The sequence below is a fragment of the Tachyglossus aculeatus genome, chromosome X5 (assembly GCF_015852505.1).
Source record: "Tachyglossus aculeatus isolate mTacAcu1 chromosome X5, mTacAcu1.pri, whole genome shotgun sequence".
NCBI classification, from domain to species: Eukaryota; Metazoa; Chordata; class Mammalia; order Monotremata; family Tachyglossidae; genus Tachyglossus; species Tachyglossus aculeatus.
In genome coordinates, this window is record NC_052097.1 from 10,418,430 (window position 1) to 10,437,965 (window position 19,536).

The window sequence follows — 19,536 nt, forward strand, 5'->3', positions numbered from 1 at the left end:
CAGTTGGCTTACAGTCTCTGGGGGGAGGCAGACATAAATACAAATAAATAAAATTACAGATATGCGTATAAGAATTGTGGGGCTGGGAGACAAGACGAGCAAAGGGAGGAAGTCAGGGCAACACAGAAGGGAGTGGGAGACGTGGAAAGGTTGGGCTTAGGGAAGGCCAATTGGAGGAGATGTGCCTTCAATAAGGCTTTGAAGCAGCGGAGAGAAATTATCTGTCGGATTTGAGGAAGGAGGGTGTTCCAGACCAGAGGCAGGATGTGAGTAAAGCACTGTACTGAGAGCTTGGGAGAGTACAATACATTAACAGACCCATTCCCTGCCCAAACCGAGCTCACAGTCTTGGGAGAGTACAATAGAGTAATTGATCGAACATGCTTCCGATCCCTGCCCTCAAGGAATTTAGTATAGCAGAGGAGACCAATCCTAAAGTAAATATGGTATTGTGGTATTATTCTTAACAATGAAATGGAATCTCTTCAGTTGGGTCGATTCCTAACTGAAGGATAACTACATACAGCTGTCGAGCAATTAAGAAGGTGAAGATGGAACAAAAGAGAGATCAATAAATCAATGGTATCTATTGAGTGTTTACTATGGGCAGAGCGCCGTACTAAGCACTTGGGATTGCAACAGAGTTAGCAGACACATTCCCTGCCTACAGTGAATTTACAGTTTAGAGGGATCTTGAAAGTTGTTAGTAAAGACACTTCCAGCAGCTAAAATTGTTGGAAAGACCTAATCCACCGCTTACTCAGAATATGATTTTCTCTGAGCTCATGTGGGAACTATCATTTCAGTACTATTCCACGGGATTCTGTAAAAGTGCACTTGTATTCCTTGGATTCTAGGAATCCAAGGCACACAGCAATCATTTAGTTGCAAACCTGTTGTCTCCTAGAGGGAAGTGGCCCACGGTTTGCTTCTCAACTAAGAGTAATTGTTGTTTTTTGTTTGCTTTTTTGTTATTTAAATGGTATTAAGCATTTACTGTCTGCTAAGCACTGCACTTCATGCTATGGTAGATACAGGTTAATGGGGTTGGACACAGTCCCTGTCTCACATGGGGCTCACAGTCTTATATCCCCATTTTATAGAAGAGGCAGATGAATCACAAAGCAGTTAAATGACTTGACCTAGGACATGCAGCAGATAAGTGGAAGAGCTGGGATTAGAATCTGGGTCTTCTGACACCCAAGCCCATGCTCTTTCCACTAAATTGTCCCTTGAATGTAAGAGTTCCATGATGAACAACCCTGGGGATTTAGAAAAGAAAGTCTCTCATGCCCTCCTATTTACTACTGCCCCGCAGGACCAGAGCATGGATTGGCTCAGCCCAGAATAAATTATCTGGGATCCACAGTTCATTCTCTGTGATCCGATTTTGGAGGTTTCCGCAAACTAAGAAAAAAAAGTAATTTTCCAGGCTACGCTTCTGTAAATATCCCTCAGCACAATGGAGTCAAGCTACATTTCCTTACATTTTGATCTTCGAAAATAAGCTTCAGTTGGCAGTCTAAATGCTTGCTTTTCCAGACAACTCATATGTTCACTGCTTGGTAGATTGATCAATGGTGACACCTCTCTACTTGGATTATTACTGGTGTGGGTCGCATTAGATGGGTTACATGCAGACAGCTAACGTGGACGAAGAGGCAAGAGTCAAGTGCTTTTATTAGACAAGGTTGATTAACCAGTTTCCACTTCCTGAATCATTATTGGTTATGACAGGGGCTCAAGAAAGATCACAGACATATCGTCTCCGTTCACTAGTCTTTCCTTAAGGAAAATCATGATAATAAACTCTTAGAAAGGGAGTGTATTAAGAGCAGTAGAATATGTATTTATTGAACACCCACACTGGATGCAATATACTACAGCGCTTGGGAAGTACAAATTGGCATCACATAGAGACAGTCCCTACCCAACAGTGGGCTCACAGTCTAAAAGGGGGAGACAGAGAACAGAACCAAACATACCAACAAAATAAAATAAGTAGGATAGAAATGTACAAGTAAAATAAATAAATAAATAAATAAATAGTCATAAATATGTACAACCATATATACATATATACAGGTGCTGTGGGGAAGGGAAGGAGGTAAGACGGGGGGATGGAGAGGGGGACGAGGGGGAGAGGAAAGAAGGGGCTCAGTCTGGGAAGGCCTCCTGGAGGAGGTGAGCTCTCAGCAGGGCCTTGAAGGGAGGAAGAGAGCTGGCTTGGCGGATGGGCAGAGGGAGGGCATTCCAGGCCCGGGGGATGACGTGGGCCGGGGGTCGATGGCGGGACAGGCGAGAGCGAGGTACGGTGAGGAGATTAGTGGTGGAGGAGCGGAGGGTGCGGGCTGGGCAGTAGAAGGAGAGAAGGGAGGTGAGGTAGGAGGGGGCGAGGTGATGGAGAGCCTTGAAGCCCAGGGTGAGGAGTTCTGCCTGATGCGCAGATTGATCGGTAGCCATAAGAAGCTTACATTCTAATGGGGGAGACAGACAATAAAATATTTACAAATCACACAGAGTGAATGCACCGACTGCACTACTGATCATGCATATATGCATCAGTGCTAGAGGAGAGTATAATTAATATTTTATAAATCATTAATGAATATGGCAGTATTAGAGGTGGTTTATGGGTGCTGGGATTTAATTGGTGAAGATTTATCAGAGGAGGTAGTTTTCGGCTGTGAGATCTAGGACAAGACACTTAACAACTCTTTCTTACTGTTTCCTCATCTGTAAAATGAGGACTAAATACTTATTCTCCCTTCCTCTTGGGCTGTGAGCTTCATGTGGGACAGGGAGTGTTTTTGATCTAATTGTATGGTATTTGCACAGTGCTTGGCACATAATAAACCCTTAAATTTTATTATTATTATTTCTTAGAAAGTAAGGAGAGCTGTGGCCTGTTTGATTAAGGGTTGGGGAGGGAGGGAATACTAGACTGAGTGGATGGAGGTGGGAGAGCCCAGAATGTGGCTTAGCTAGAAGATGGACTTGGGAGAAATGAACAGAGCAAGTTAGAGAATAGGGAAAGAAGTGTTCTGGAAGCAGCATGATATTAATAATGATGGTAGTTGTTATGCACTTACTATGTGCAAAGCACTGTTCTAAGTGTTTGGGGGATATAAGGTGATCAGGTTGTACCACGTGGGGCTTACAGTCTTAATCCCCATTTTACAGATGAGGTAACTGAGGCACAGAGGAATTAAGTGGCTTGACCAAGGTCACACAGCTGACAAGTGGCGGAGCTGGGATTCGAACCCATGACCTCTGACTCCCAAGCTCGGGCTCTTTCCACTGAGCCACACTGCTTCTCTAATGTTGTACTAGATAGAGCACGGGCCTGAGAGGTCATGGGTTCTAATCCCTGCTCTGCCATTTGTCTGCTGTGTGACCTTGGGCAAGTCACTTCATTTCTCCGTGCCTCTGTTCCTTCATCTGTAAATTGAGAGAAAATCCCAGCATCATAACTTTGTCCAACCTTACTTTCCACCTGCTCTTGGAAACATGAGGATTTGAAACCAGCTATGTTAGTGTGGAGAACAGTCCTGGGAGGGACAGCTGCTTCACCCGAAATCACAAAGAGATTAAAAACCTCAAGCAACACTGCAGTGGTAAGGACCACTGATGGGTTTAGAACTGGCGGCAGATCAGTGTGGGAAGAAGCGTTCAGAAATAGGGGGCGATTCGGAACAGAAACTTCAAAACTTACGGAAGATCTGTGTCCAACTTGATTTTCTTATATCCACCCCAGTGCTTTAGAACAGTGCTTGACAAATAGAAAGTGCTTAATGGATTCTATAATTATTATTATAATTATTAAGAGGGCAGGGAGAGACAGAGAGCTAACAGAGACACAGGCCCAGTGTGGAAGAAGGTCAAATAACCAATCAATTTTTACTTCATTGAGCCCAATCTCCCACCATACCTGATTAAAAGGTGAACGTGGGCAGCATGAAGTTAATCTTAAAATTGCATTTTAACTTGAAGTGTCTTGGCTAGATATGTCACAGTGGACAGAAGACATAGGGTTAGTCTTTGGGGTTAAACAAAAAAGATCACTTGCGGAATTGATGAGTTACTATCAGTAATAAAATGGTAATAATAACCATAATAATATTGGCATTTATTAAGGCTCTGATGGTATGCCGAAGCACTGTGTTAAATCCTGGGATACATACAAGATAGTCAGCTCAGACAGAGTTGGTTACAACAATCTAAGAGAGAGAGAAAGTAGATGCCATCTCATTTTGTAGTTGAAAAAACTGAAGCCCTGTAAATTTAACTGACTTGCTCTAGGTAACCCAGCAGGCCAGTGGCAGATTTGATATTAGAACCCAGGTTTCCTCATTCCTGTCCCACACTCTTCCTTGAGGGTTGACTGATTTTTTTTTTGTACAAAATATTCCCATTTTCCCCATAAAATAGCCCTCATCAGGAAGAACTGTAATTAAAATCATTTAAAAGTAACCGTTACAGTGTGGTCACCAAACTCTGCTTTTCTAGATATTTAAATGCAGATGTGCATACCTGGGGAAAAATCTCCTGGTCCTCACTCAAGTGAAAGAATGGAATATTCCAGTGTGAAATGTGCTGGACTCTAGGAAATTCCCAACTCCGCAACATTGGTTCTGACAATTCTGGGAAAACTGCTGACTGATGTCAAAAGAGTCTGGTGGCCACTTAGTAGAGAAGCAGTTGCCATCAGAATCTGTGAGCAGATTTAGAGAAGGTATCTAAGGGTTTGTTGAAGATTCCCAAATAGAACTTGTCTGCATTAAGGCAAGCCAACAATTTCATGGAAGAGCAGAAAAGCGAGAGCAGTATAGCGATCAGTAAAATTGGGTCAGTGGCAGTGAGAATTCATTTACACCCCCTAAAGTCCCTTGAATAAACCATTTCCTCTCTTCTGGCCAGTGTGCCAAATGAGGCATGTTAGGTAATTACCGAATTAGCCCTTTCTCCATGGAGAGAGAAACATCAGCGCTAGACTTTTGTTATTTCATAATCACCTTCATTAGCATTGCTAACTGTATCTAATAGGCTGACAAATGGGCATGGCTGGAGTCAGTGACTAAGTGGTATTTAATGTTCCACTGTGAAGTTCGGGACATCAGAAATAGATGGGGCAGAATTCGATAGTCCCTGGTTAAGAGGCGCATGACTGTGATCGCGGAAGAATAGATGGTGAAGAAGGCCCAGTTGCATGGGAGATTTTAGCAGTTTTCTCTCTCTTTTTTTTGATGGTATTTGTTAAGTGCTCAATATGTGCAGGCACTGTGCTAAGCTTTGGGGTATATACAAGTTGTCAGTGCTCAGCACTTAGAACAGTGCTTTGCACATAGTAAGCGCTTAATAAATGCCATCATTATTATGTCCCACATGGGGCTCATAGTCATAACCCCCATTTTATTAGGCCCAGAGAAGTGAAGTGACTTGCTCAAGGGCACACAGCAGACAGAAAGGCAGAGCTGGGATTAGAACCCAAGTCCTTCTGATTTCCAGGCCCATGTTCTATCCACTAGGCCATGCTGCTTCTCTTGGTTCTTGGGTGTAATGTAATGGGAAGGAGTGTGGCCTAGTGGAAAGAAAGTTAGGGTAACATCAGTTAGGGTGAGAGCACAGACATCAACAATACACCTACAGTGCACACTCTAACACCTTTCCTCTCCCTCAAAAAACATATCCCCCAGAATCACCCCTTCAGTCAAAGGTACATCTCCTACAGTCCGTCGCCTTATCTCTCCAGTGGCACCCACCATTGCTGATTGTTTCTTGGTATTGTCCATATAATCTGGCACTTGGTTCCAGCCAGGCATGACAAACAAAAAGAACATGGAGAGGAGGAGGAGAAGGAGGAGGAGAAAGAGGGGAAGGAAGAGATTAAAAAAGAGGAGGGTTAGGAATATGAGGAGGAGGACTAGGAGGAGGAAAGTGAGGAGGAGCAGGAGGAATGAAAGAGGGAAAGAAAGGAGTAGGAGAGGAGGAATGGGAGAAGAGGAGAAAAAGAAGAAGGTGGAAAAGGAGGAGGAGGAGGAATGGGGAAGAGAAGGAAAAGGAGGGATAGGAGGTAAAGGGGTGAGGGGAGGAGAAGGTGGAGGAGTAATGAGAAAAGAAGAGGGGAAGAAGGAGGTTATTTTTGGATGGTGGGAAGGAACCCCAAAACATGTAACCAACCTGCTTAAAGAGGGATGATCAGTACAGAGCCTCACAGGAGATTTATTCGATTCAATCATATTTACTGAGCACTTACTGTGTGTTCAGAGTATTGTTCTATGCATTTAAGAGAATATCATATAGCAATAAACAGACACATTCCCTGACCACAATGAGCTTACAATCTAGAGGGAGATGCCTAAAAAATGCCATCGATAGAAGGAATGATTGTAAGGATGAAGATCACTTTGACCCTTTGTGATGGCACACTGAAACAACCCCTCAAACCTTCCTCATAATAATAATAATGATGGCATTTATTAAGTGCTTACTATGTGCAAAGCACTGTTCTAAGCACTGGGCAGGTTACAAGGTGATCAGGTTGTCCCACAGGGGGCTCACAATCAATCCCCATTTTACAGATGAGGTAACCGAGGCGCAGAGAAGTGAAGTGACTTGCCCAAAGTCACACAGCTGACAAGTGGCAGAGCCGGGATTTGAACCCATGACCACTGACTCCGAAGCCTGGGCTCTTTACACTGAGCCACTTCATCTGCCGCCAATTCAATCATCTACAAAGTCCTTTGGTTTCAGTTCAATTACCGACCTCTTTCTGACACAGGTCCAAGGTCCCAGGCGTATTTGGGGAACAACATAAATTTACAGGCTTATCAATTCACTGTGGTTTGAAGAAATAAGTTGTGTTGGCCAAGTAGAAACCCAGTTTGTTTGTACAACTGTGATTCATCAGAATAGATTGATGGAAAAGTGGAGAAGTGGGCACCAGGTGTTCAAGAAATCAAGCATTTGGGAATTGTCCCCCATAGTTATTTAGGATGAAAACTGGCCCTGAACAATTTCCTGAAATAATGGGTTTTTTTATCTAGATTTGGTGGAAACATATCTAAATTCTCTGAGGCATTTCTTGTTGATTATTACTGAGAGGACATGTCAGTAGGGAAAGGGGAGAAAGCGTTTAAAATAAATGTTCCAGAGTAGTGCGCTACACTGAATTTGAAGAAGTGATAATTGCGGTATTTGCCGAGCACCATAGCGAGTGTTGGAGAAGTACAAGATAATCATGCCAACCACAGTCTCTATCCCAAAGGGGAAAAAGGAACCCTTATATAGACCTCCCAACCTCCTGTCTCTCCCCACTCCAATCTTTACTTCCTTCAGCTGCCTGGGTCATTTTTCTACAAAAAAGGTTCAGGATATGTTTCCCCACCCTTCAAGAAACTCCAGTGGTTTCCCACACACCTCCGCACCAAACAGAAACATCTCACCATTGGCTTTAAAGCAGTCAGTCACCTTTCCCGCTCCTACCTCACCTTGCTAATTTCACAATACAACCCAGCCCGCACACTTGGCTCTTCTAATGCCAACCTTCTCATTGTACCTTGATATTGTCCGCCTCACCGCCGACCCACAACCTGCTTCTGACCTGGAATGCCCTCCCTCCCCTAATCCGACAGACAATGACTCTCTCCCTCTTAAAAGCCTTATTGAAGGCACATCTCCTCCAAGAGACCTTTCCTGACTTTCCTCTTCTCCCACTCCGTTCTGTGTCACTCTGACTTGCTCCCTTTTTTCATCCCTCCTCCCAACCCCACAGCACTTATTCATTCATTCAATCATATTTATTGAGCACTTATTGTGTGCAGAGCTATCCTACAGATGAGGGAAATGAGGCATAGAGAAGTGAAGTTACTTGCCCAAGGTCAGCAGACCCGTGGCAGAGCCGGGATTAGAACCCATGACCTTCTGACTCCAAGGCCTGTGCTTTATCCACTAGAGAAGCAGCGTGGCGCAGTGGAAAGAGCCCGGGCTTTGGAGTCGGAGTTCATGGGTTCAAATCCCCGCTCCACCAATTGTCAGCTGTGTGACTTTGGGCAAGTCACTTAACTTCTCTGGGCCTCAATTACCTCATCTGTAAAATGGGAATTAAGACTGTGAGCCCCTCGTGGGACAACCTGATCACTTTGTAACCTCCCCAGTGCTTAGAACAGTGCTTTGCACATAGTAAGTGCTTAATAAATGCCATTATTATTATAGCTAACCCAGCGCTTAGAACAGTGCTTGGCACATAGGTAGCACTTAAGTGTCATAAAAATAATAACAATTATTTAATGTTATTAATAGTAAACATTATTAATAATTTAATAATAGTAATAATATTTAATAATATTATTTAATAATAGTAAATAATGACATTATTTAATTATATTATATAAAATAGTATTATTTTCAATATTATTAAGTGTTACAACAAAAACATCCTTTTGCTCTCTCTTCAGTCAAAGCCTCCTAAATTGCCACATTCCCAACAAGCCATCCCCATGAATTCCCACCACACTCACCATGTAAATTCTTCCGCCATCTCTGGCATTTATGAAATTACTTAGATCCATCTTCAGCACTTTTATATATACATTTATCAATCAATGGTATTTATTGAACACTTACTGTGTGCACAGCACTATACTAAGCACTTGGTGGAGTACTATAGAACCCATAGACAAGATCGCTGGCCTCGAGGACCTCATACAGTTCTACATTCAATTAATCTTGACTAGTCTTTTGCAAATATTTTTACCTCTCTTTGCTTCTCTGTGTCTGTTGCATCATCTGTAAAATGGGGATGAAAACTGTAGGCTCCATGTGGGATATGGACTGTGTCCAACCTGATTTGCTTCTATCTACCCCAGCGCTTAGTATAGTACCTCGCACATGGTAAGCGCTTAACAAATACCATGAAAAAAAATCAATCACATTTATTGCACTCTTCTATTGGCCTCATTTAGATCAGATTCCTTTCTGACTCTTTAGGCATTTAGAACAAGACCAGACTTTTGGAAAAGGTGATTCATTTAATAACATTTGACTGTCTGTTTTGGCAACTCTCACAAGGCTGAAATGTTAATCCAGAATGTCAAAATGGAAAGCTTCTTAAGAGGATCAATAATGAAATCCCCTCCACTAGACTATTAGCTTTTTGAGTGCAGGGATTGTGTCAACTTCCTCTAGTGAACACTCCCAATCACTTAGTACAGTGCTCAGAATAAATGCTCAGTAAATAACATCGAAGATGATGATTGATGATGATGAGGGAAACTGCCTCCTTTTCTGCCATTTTCTATTCTGTTTAGGTTTATAATTTGCTACAGAGAACTATCAGTCACTGAATACTTTAGAAATACATAATAGAAACTGGACAACCATATACTATCGTTCTAAGCAATAGCTAGAAAGGAAAGGGCTCTTGAAGTCAACTGTCAATTTGTCAGACTCAGTTATACGCCTGACTGTCTTCAGGAGAAATCTAGGGAGAGCAGAGCAGTGTCATTATGTATTTACTTGATGCCTATCCATTTGGGTTATTTCTTCGTTTGGTATCATTGGAAACAAAACAAATGTAAGGGGACCAAAAAACGAATAAGCAGATTAAATCCTCAGGACTATCATAACCAATCTGCCGAGAAAGGTGTCAGTTGTTTTGCAAAACACTGGCTCGTCGGGTCAACGTTATATGACAATTTTCAGGGGTCTGGCTCCTTTCGTCGGATGTGGTGCTTTTGTTTAGGATTTTTGTCAGCAGAACTGTCTCGGCAGACCAGCTGATTTGAGTGATTTTTCACTTTTCCTCTCCAGTGCATTACATCATCTGATATTATCTCATCTTTCAGGCCAGCGTGATGCCAGCTAAAGGTGGTCATTTAGCATACGGAGGAGTAGTCCTCCCGAGATGGAGAGATCCTATCAATTTTGACGTACAATCTCTGGCAGATGGAAGCAAATTGGGTATCAGCAGAGGCCGTTCTGGACCCTTCCACAGAGACGGTCCAAATGTGCGCCGTGCTTTTAACTAGCGGACCTGGTAAAATCGGGGGGCGGAGCGAGGATATCGATCTTGATGACAATCAACTTGACTGAGAAGCTGATGGATGCAGGCAGTGGTTCTGTAAGCAGAAAGAAAGCGCAATGGCCCCCGGACATTTGGGGTTATATTGTCAGGCTTTTCGGCTAGCTGCCAAACTGTGATACCCAATCTGTTAAAAAAAATGGGTTCTTTGTCCGATCTTGGGGGACCCCCTGGGCCTTGGTGTGTCTTTGGGCTATGGGAGATCCAGAACTCTATAGAGCTGAAGGGACCCCAAGTTTTGCATGAAACTAGGAGACATAGTTCCGTCTCTATACTGTATGCTATTGTGGGCAGGGAATATGTCTGCTAATTCTGTTGTATTATACTCTCCCAAGCACTTTGTACAGTGCTCTACACTTAATAAGGGCTCAATAAATACAATTGACTGATTGATTGAGGGCATTTTGGTGGGTAAAAGCAGAATCCAAAGGCAAGAATAGTATTATAGCGAGGCCTAGAATTGAGAGCAAGGGATTGTGAATCAGAGGATTCAGGTAGAGAAGCAGTATGGCTAGTGGATAGAGCATGAGCCTGGGAAACAGAGGGAATTGGGTTCTAGTCCCTGCTTTACCAGATGTCTGCTTTGTGACCCTGGGCAAGTCACTTAACATCTCTGTGCCTCAGTTCCCTTATCTGAATCATGGAGATTCAATATCTGTTCTCCCCCTTATTTAGACTGCGAGCCCCATGTGGGACTTGATTACCTTGTATCTACTCCCAGGCTTAGAACAGTGCTTAGCACACAGTAAGTGCTAAACAAAAACCATTATTATTATTATTATCATTATTACTCCACCACTGGCTGAGTAGCCTTGGGCAAGTCATTCAACCAGTCAGTTTCCCCATCCGTAAAAAGGGATGAAATATCTGTTCACCCTCCCGCTTAAACTATGAGCTCCACATGGGACGGGGACAGCTTCCTTGTATGTACCTCAGTGCAGAGCACGTGTATGGCATCTATTAAATGTTTAACAATACAATTTATTTGTATTAGTATTAGGAAACTATTAAGTGCTTACTTTATGAGAAATCTCTGTGCTAAGGACTGGAGCGGAATCACAATAGAAGAAAAGAACCAAGCCCCATTATTTACAGCAGGGTCAACGTCCTTGGTTTTGTGGTTCATTCACTCAGAAAACAGTGGACCACAAAGGCTTGTGGATAATGAATGAACTGAAGCCACAAAAACAAAGCAGTGGCAGCCTTGTTCTCAGGCCAAGAACCCTTCAAGCAGAGTCCATTCACCAACACCATCTTGTCTTGTCTTATGCCATCAAATTGTCCCCAACCCATAGAGAGCTCCTCTCATGGAAGTAAAAACTCTGCCTTACCAGGAATTCTTAGGATTCCTGTTTCTTGGAAACTTCCTCCCACCACACAACACACATAAAATGTCCTTCAAAAATATGCAAATGAAGAATCCATGAATCAATTAGTGATATTTACTGAGTACTCACTACATAAAGAATACCATTCCTTGTGTTTGGGAGAGTTCAATTGATAGGGAAGCACTATCCTAGTGGATAGAGCACAGGCCTTCTGGAGTCAGAAGGAGCTGGTTTCTAATCCCAGCTCCGCCGCTTGTCTGGTGTGTGACCTTGGGCAAATCGCTTAACTTCTCTGTGCCTCAGGTACCTCATCTGTAAAATGGGAATTACGACTGTGAGGCCCATGTGGGACATGGACTTTGTCCAACCTACCTTGTATCTACCCCAGTGCTTAGAACAGTGCCTGGCACATAGTAAGCGCTTAATAAGTACCATAAAATAGAAGAGAATAAGGCACAGTGAGGAGATTGTCAGTAAAGGAGCAAAATGTGCAAACTGTGTTTCAGTGGAGGGAAAATAAGAAGTGGGGAGAAAGATGATTGATGTCTTAGAGCCTATAGTGATGACTTTCTGCTTGATGTGGAGATGGACTGGCAACTCAGTGGAAATGATGTAAAATAAAGCATCTTTGAAGCAAATATAGTGATTTGCATCCCAAGCCTCTTTAAACTACAACATTCCAAATTCCCCGATTCTCTCTGCATGCTGCTATCCAGCTATAAAATGAATCCCAGACTCCTCTATTCCTGAAAACACATAACATCGTGTGGTCTGAATCACAGGGTTAAATATGTATTTGCTACTTCTCCTTATGAACCATGTGAAGCTTTGAAATTTGTTCCTTTAAAAAGTTGTATTTCCCTTTATCAGTCAATGAATCAGTGGGGTTTATTGCGTGCTTACTGTGTGCAGAGCATGGTACTAAGAGCTTGGGAAAATACAACAGGGTTGGTAGGCCCATTCCCCTCCCACAGGGGCTTACAGTCTAGGAAGGAGCTTGCTGAGATGATACTAGCGGCAATAGAAGTGATTGTACTTATTAATAGTATTATTAGTCAATCAAAGGTATTTATTGAGCACAAACTGTGTGCAGAGCACTGTACTAAGCGCAACCAGAGAATACACTGTGGCCTAGTGGAAAGAACACGGGCCTTTGAGTTGGACTTAATTCTCTAATTCCGGCTCTGCCACTTGCCGGCTGGGTGACCTTGGGCAAGTTACTTAACTTAGGGCTTAGTACAGTGCTTGGTACATAGACATAGTTAAACGACTGCCCAGGGTCACATAGCTGGTAAGTGGCAAAGCTGGGATTAGAACCCAGGTCCTCTGATGCTCTTTCCACTAGGCCAGTGCTTCTCAGCCATGTGTGGCCTTATCATCTACACTCGTACACACTGCTAAAACTTCACCTCAATCTCACATCTTTCTTGTAAACTTTGGGTTCAAAGATGTTGCTACAGATGGAGAGATTTTTTATCCCCATCGCAGTTTGACTAATAAATAAGCATATTCACAGTATATGTATGTATGAAATTAGGCTCTTCTTTGGTTAGCGTTACAGAAACTTTGAAAAGGGTCTCCATCTGTTGTAATTCTGCCTCTTTGCCTCAAGGTGATTTTCAAAATATGGACCCTCCCAATCTTGTTTCCATGGTATCATTGCCTTCTTTCATGGCTTCTCTCGTGCTATTGATTCCCAGAGGTCAAGGGCCACAGCGGCTTTGTTTCAGATATGTTGCATCCTGTCCTTGTAGTCTGCTTAGTTGTCCCCCTCGATTTTTCACCTTGAACCTTCTCATCTTAGGACCCTGTGACAGAGTGAGCTGTCAGTTGCACATCTTCTCAATTGAGGTATTCAGGCTGAAAATTTGCAGGAAGCCAGATTCTAAGTCCATATTCTGCTCCATGGAGAAAAGACATCCATTCAGCTTCTTCCAGGAGGGCTTGAAAGGACTTCCTTTATTTTCCATCACAACTAAAGTTGGCCTCTAGGTAAACTGTACAGAAAATCTCTTGGGCTTTCCTTTATTCTCCCCAGGCTTTGTCTTTACAATACCCCTCTGGCCTTCTCCCTACAAATCTCTGACAGCCCTGACTCTTCGTCCTTTGACGATCATCGTGAGACTATTTCCTTTGTCACTCAGTCCTATTCCGTGACCCTGGCTGCCCCTCCTGGATAACTACCTCAGTCTTGTCTCACAGCAGCTCTCTCCCACCTATGAAGCAAAGACAGATCCTGCTGGAACTGGAGAAGATTGAAGGCCACCATCCCAGATTGAAAACATGATAGATTGATTATTCATCTTGAACACAAACCATTTCCAGTGAACTCTGGAAAGAGGTTTAGATGAGATGTTGCTCTTAAGGCAATGAAATCCCAAAGTCACCGAAAATGGAAATTTTGGAAGATGACCGAGGCATCGTTTTCCTAGCCATATTCCAAGGGTACTCTTCAGCACATTAGGGGAACGGTACTGATAATAATAATAATAATTGTGCTATTTATTAAGTGTTTACTATGTGCCACGCACTAATCTAAGCGCTAGGGTAGATGGCAAGGAAATCTGGTTTCCCACAGTCCCTGTCCCACATGGAGCTTGCGGTCTTAATCCCCATTTGACAGATGAGGTAAATGAGGCAGAGAAGTTAAGTGACTTGCCCAAGGTCACACAGCAGATGCATGGTGGAGCTGGGATTAGAAACCAGATTCTTCTGACTCCAGGCCTGGGCTCTGTCCATTAGGCCACGCTGTTTCTCTTGGCTGATACTGGGATTGACACAGAGAAAAGTCCTCAGCTGCAAAAGCATATAATGGAAAAAGCACAGGCCTGAGAGTAAGGAGCTGAGTTCTAGTTCTAGTTTCATCACTTAACTGCTGTGTGACCTCAGGTAAGTCACATAACTCCTCTGAGCCTGTTTCCTCATCTGTAAAATGGGGAAGAAACTCCTGTTTTCCCTCCTTCTTAAATCATGAGCCCTGGGTGAGACAAGAGACTATATCTGATCTGATCATCAATCAATCAGTCAATAATAATAGTAATGTTGGTATTTGTTAAGTGCTTACTATGTGCCAAGCACTGTTCTAAGCATGGGAAAAGCCTACAGCATCTGGTATTCCCAGGGCTATTTCCCATCCAAGTACTAACCAGGCCTGACCTCGCTTAGCTTCCGAGATCAGGAGCGCTCAGGGTGGTGGCTTATACTGAATGCTTACTGTGTACACAGCATTGCACTAAGCGCTTTGGAGAGTGCAATACAACAAAGTTAATAAACACATCCAGGTCCCACAAGGATCTTATGGTCTAGAGGGGGAGACACACATTAAAGACAAGTATCCATATATACATAGTGCCGATGATCTTGAATTTGTCCCAGTTCTTGTCATATAATAATTACTACACAAGAGTCACAGTAATTAGAAGGAGGAGAGAAAATGAAGAAGGATAGAGAGTCTTTGGCTCTTTGAAGTCCCTTTCTGCTTCCTCAAGTGAACAACAGGATTGTGATGAAGAAGCCACTCAGAGTTGTTTCCTGATGCACAGAGGGATAGTTTGAGGAATCAATCATTTAATCTGGATGATGGCCGTATGACCCTGACTCAATCCTGGATCTGTCCCTTATCTGCTGTGTGACTCTGGGCATGTCATTTGACTTTTCTGTGCCTCAGTTCCCTCATCTATAAAATAGAAATTAAGACTGTGAGAACTATGTGGGACAAAGACTTTGTCCAACACAGTTAGCTTGTATCTACCCCAGAGTTTAGAACAGAGTGGGGCACATAGTAAACCCTTAGCAAATTCCACTATTATTATTATTATTACTAGGTGAGACTCAGTGAAGTGTGATTCAATTAAGGTTAGACATAAGGGAGCAATGTTGTGGAAAGGATTTATTCATTCAATCATATTCAGTGCTTTGCACATAGTAAGCGCTTAATAATGCCATCATCATTAGTATTATTATTAAGTACTTACTGTGTGCAGTGCACTGTACTAAGCACTTGGGAAAGTACAGTACAACAATAAACAGTGACATTCCCTTCCCACAATGAGCTCACAGTCTGGGGTGGGGACACACGGACATCAATACAAATAAATTTCAAATATATACAGAAGTGCTGTGAGGCTGAGAGGAGGGGAAAGAGAAAAGGGAGCAAGTCAAGGTGAAGCAGAAGGGAATGGAAGATGAGGAAAAGTGGGGCTTAGTCCGGGAAGACCTCTTGAAGGAGACGTGCCTTCAGTAGGGCTTTGATGAGGGGGAGAGTAACTGTCCGGTGGATTTGATGAAGGAGAGTTATCCAGTCCAGAGGAAGAACGTGGGCCAGGGGTCAGAGGCAAGATAGGAAAGATGGATGCCCAGTGAGAAGGTTAGCACTAGAAGAGCAGAGTATGCAAGCTGGATTGTAGGAGAAAAGCGAAGAGAGGTAGGAGGGGGAAAGGTGATGGACGCCTTTAAAGCCAAAGGTGAGGATACCACTGCCAACTTGGATGGGTTCTTTGCTGTGCTCTATCTATTGCTCAACAGAAAGGTTTACCTTCAGCAACCTGGAGGGTAACAAATACCTCAACTTCAACACTCACCTAGGAGCCCTCTGAATATGACCTTCTGTTTGGAACTACATAGGTTACAGAGAACCCTAAAAACAGAATAAATCTGCCCCACTCTCCCCCCTCCCAAAGCCCCGTAAACACACTGGATATCACAGTCCACCATCTGTCTCAACCCACTGAACTCCAGTTGGCTCTCAGTCCCGTTTTGTTAATTGCCCAATTCTTGGGACTAAATTGCTCAGGAAAATGAGATGAACAGTGATTATCTATTATGCAGTACAATCCAAACCATTTTTGGCAAAGGGCTTGAGATATTTATAGACTATAATTGAATGTCGTGGTAGCATAAAATGTTTCTGATGAAAATCCATTCACGGTGGATTGTTGCACCACAGAGAAACATTCTACTAGACAGACAGGTAATCCCCCCTACTGGAAGCTTGCTTTTCTTTTCTATTTTGGGTCTGGTTAATACTAACAGTAGTAATAATTGCAGTATTTGTTAATCACTTAACCTGTGCCTGATACTGTGCTAAGTTTTGGGGTACACTCAAGATAATCAAGTTGGACACAGTCCCTGTCCCTTAGGGGGCTCACAGTCTAAAGCAGAGGGAGAATGGGAATTTAATTCCCACTTTACAGATGAGGATATTGAGACACGGATGTAGAAGATGGATTTTCAGCTTTATTTGAAATGGGCTATGTTTTTCTGACAGCAGCCACTTTTGTCAGTTATGAGTCAGTAACACATGAAGTGGCATCCAAGTGATTTTTAGCCTATTTTTTATTCAAGCAAATGCTTTTGTTATTAAGATCAGAAAAAAACATCTAAAGCCTGCAGTCAGTCCTTCATTCCCTCTCAAGTTTTCTAAATTGCATCCACAGGAAGGCCTCTCAAAGATGCACACCCTATTGAATGACGCGATTTCTTAATTCAAGTCGTGTCTTTCGCTCAAAATCCTCCAGGAGGAAAACAAACTCCCATTGCCAAGAAAAAGTTGCCATTGGAAAAGTGATGTTGGGAAAACAGGCTTACGATGTACCCTTACCTTTAGGACTGTGCTCTCAGAGTGACCACAATGACTTCTACTCCCCAAAGGGACATGACCAGTATGACTTTTGACCAGAACACCCCTGATAAGCCTATAAATATCAACCCCTTTACAGAAACAGTATGGTCTAATGGAAGTCAGAAGACATGGGTTCTGATCCCGACTCAGCCACATACCTGCTGTGTGACCTCGGACAAATCGCTTAACTTCTCTGTACCTCAGTTACCTATGTAAAATGGGGATTAAGATTGTGAGCGCTATGTGGAATAGGTACTGTGTCCAAGCTCTATCTACCCCAATGCTTAGTACAGTGCCTGACACATAAGTGTTAGCAAACACCTCTCTAGACTGTAAGCGCCTTGTGGGCAGGGAACACGTCTACCATCTCTGTAATATTACACTCTCCCAAGTGCTTAGTACAGTGCTCTGCACACAGGAAGTGCTCAAGAATCAATATGATTGATTGACTGACTGATTTACTGGAAGGGGCTGAAGTTCTCCAGAAGAGATGAATCCTGAGAGGCATTACTCAAATCCTGGCTCTGTCATTTGCCTCCCGTGTGACCTTGGGCAAGCCACTAAACTTCTCTGGGCTACAGTCTCCTCAACCGTGAAAGGGGATGAAATACCTGTTGTCCCTCCCCATTAGACTGTGAGCCCCATGTGGGATGAGGACTGTACCTGACCTGATTATCTTCTATCTGCCCCAGCACTTAGTACAGTGCTCAGCACATCGTAAGTGCTGAACAGATGCCAACAGTATTATTAGCTGTCCTTTAGCTTAGTGGTTAAGTCAGTCAACCATATATACTAAGCGATTACTGTGTGCAGAGCACTGTACTAAGCAGTTGGGAGAGTACAATATAACAATACAGCAGACACATTCCCTATCTACAACAAGCTTCCTGTCCACAGCCACGTGTTTGAGAAAGTGCCCTGGACACCTCTACTCTCCAAGGGTCTTCCTTGTCTAATTCTATGGAGTTGCCTCCGACTCACAGCGATGCCACGGACACATCTCTCCCAGAACGCCCCACCTCCATCTGCAATCATTCTGGTAGTGGATCCGTAGAGTTTTCTTGGTAAAAATACTGAAGTGTTTTGCACAGAAAACCTGAGGGTCTCTACCCTCGACCCTCTTCCGTGCCGCTGCTGCCCAGCACAGGTGAGTTTTGCCTTGTAGCGGATTGCCTTCCACTCGCTAGCTACTGCCCAAGCTAGGAATGTAATGGACAGGCCTCTGCGTGACTCTCCCTCCCGTAGCCGAGACTGGTAGAGGGCTGAAAACTCTCCAGGTGCCATCCTGAAAGGGAATCTCCAAGGGTGGGTTAGGGAAAACTCCAAGGAGACATCGAAAGGGGGAGTGAAAAGGTAACAGAAATCACGCCCCATATAACAAACCAAACGAGAGAGACAATGAGCAGGCAGAGCCTGACTCCAGTAGTAAGTCTCCCTCGGAAGAGAAAAATGAATGAAAGCTGCCGGTAAGCAGTTAAAATTCGAAGAACTCAGCAAATCGTTCCCGCATTGACAGCGGTGTCAAGCTGTATTATTTTACGCAAAAAATCAATAAGCAACATTCTACTCGATTTTTCATTCATTTTTCAGATCTTCCTCCCAGCGGTATTCTAATTCATAAATGGCCCAATGGCAAAGTGTTTTTTCTTAAGTGTTATCCTCCTAATGAGTGAAGGCCCATTATTCAAAAAGGTGAAAATCTATTATCAAATTCCTAACGTTCCCTAGTCCGGAGATCATTACCCATGAAAACTCTCAAAGCAGGGGTTACCCTGTGTTGTATAAATTATGCAAATGCAAGTATATTTCCAATAGACATTTTCAGTAAATCTTGAAAAACTCTTCCCTTTTGAAAGAATGCCTTTAGAAAGAGTTATTTTTTCCACTACTTGTCAGTCATAAAGACCAACATTGTCTCTGGACCGGTGAAAGCATGGCTTGATCATTTAAATCACACAAAGGACTCTTCCTCCTGAATTATGTCTCGTGAGGAAGCTGTTTCGTTTTGAAAGGGGAGTCTGATTCTTTTGTTATCATTTTTACGGGCCAGCTCTGTGATTCTTTTTTATCATTTATTATCATTATTATTATTAATATATTTGTCTAGTGCTTACTATGTGCCAGGCACTTTAGAGAAGCAGCGTGGCTCAGTGGAAAGAGCACGGGCTTTGGAGTCAGAGGTCGTGGGCTCTAATCCCGGCTCTGCCACTTCTGGGTGACTTTGGGCAAGTCACTTCACTTCTCTGTGCCTCAGTTACCTCATCTGTAAAATGGGGATTAAGACTGTGAGCCCCACGAGGGACAACCTGATCACCTTGTAACCTCTCCAGCACTTAGCACAGTGCTTTGCACATAGTAAGCGCTTAACAAATGCCATTATTATTATTATTATTATTATTATTATTATTATTATTAAGCAATGTGATGGATACAAGCAAATCAGGTTGGACACAGTCCCTGTCCCACATGGGGTTCACAGTCTTAATCTCCAATTTACCTATGAGGTA

General features: G+C 43.1%; 1 non-coding gene across 1 annotated transcript; it reads right to left on the reverse strand.

Moving 5' to 3' along the window:
* Positions 1-18,186: 18,186 nt before the first annotated feature.
* On the reverse strand, positions 18,187-18,324 carry LOC119947781. The gene has a single exon (XR_005456577.1). It is a non-coding gene; the product is annotated as a small nucleolar RNA SNORA7 (small nucleolar RNA).
* Positions 18,325-19,536: the final 1,212 nt, after the last annotated feature.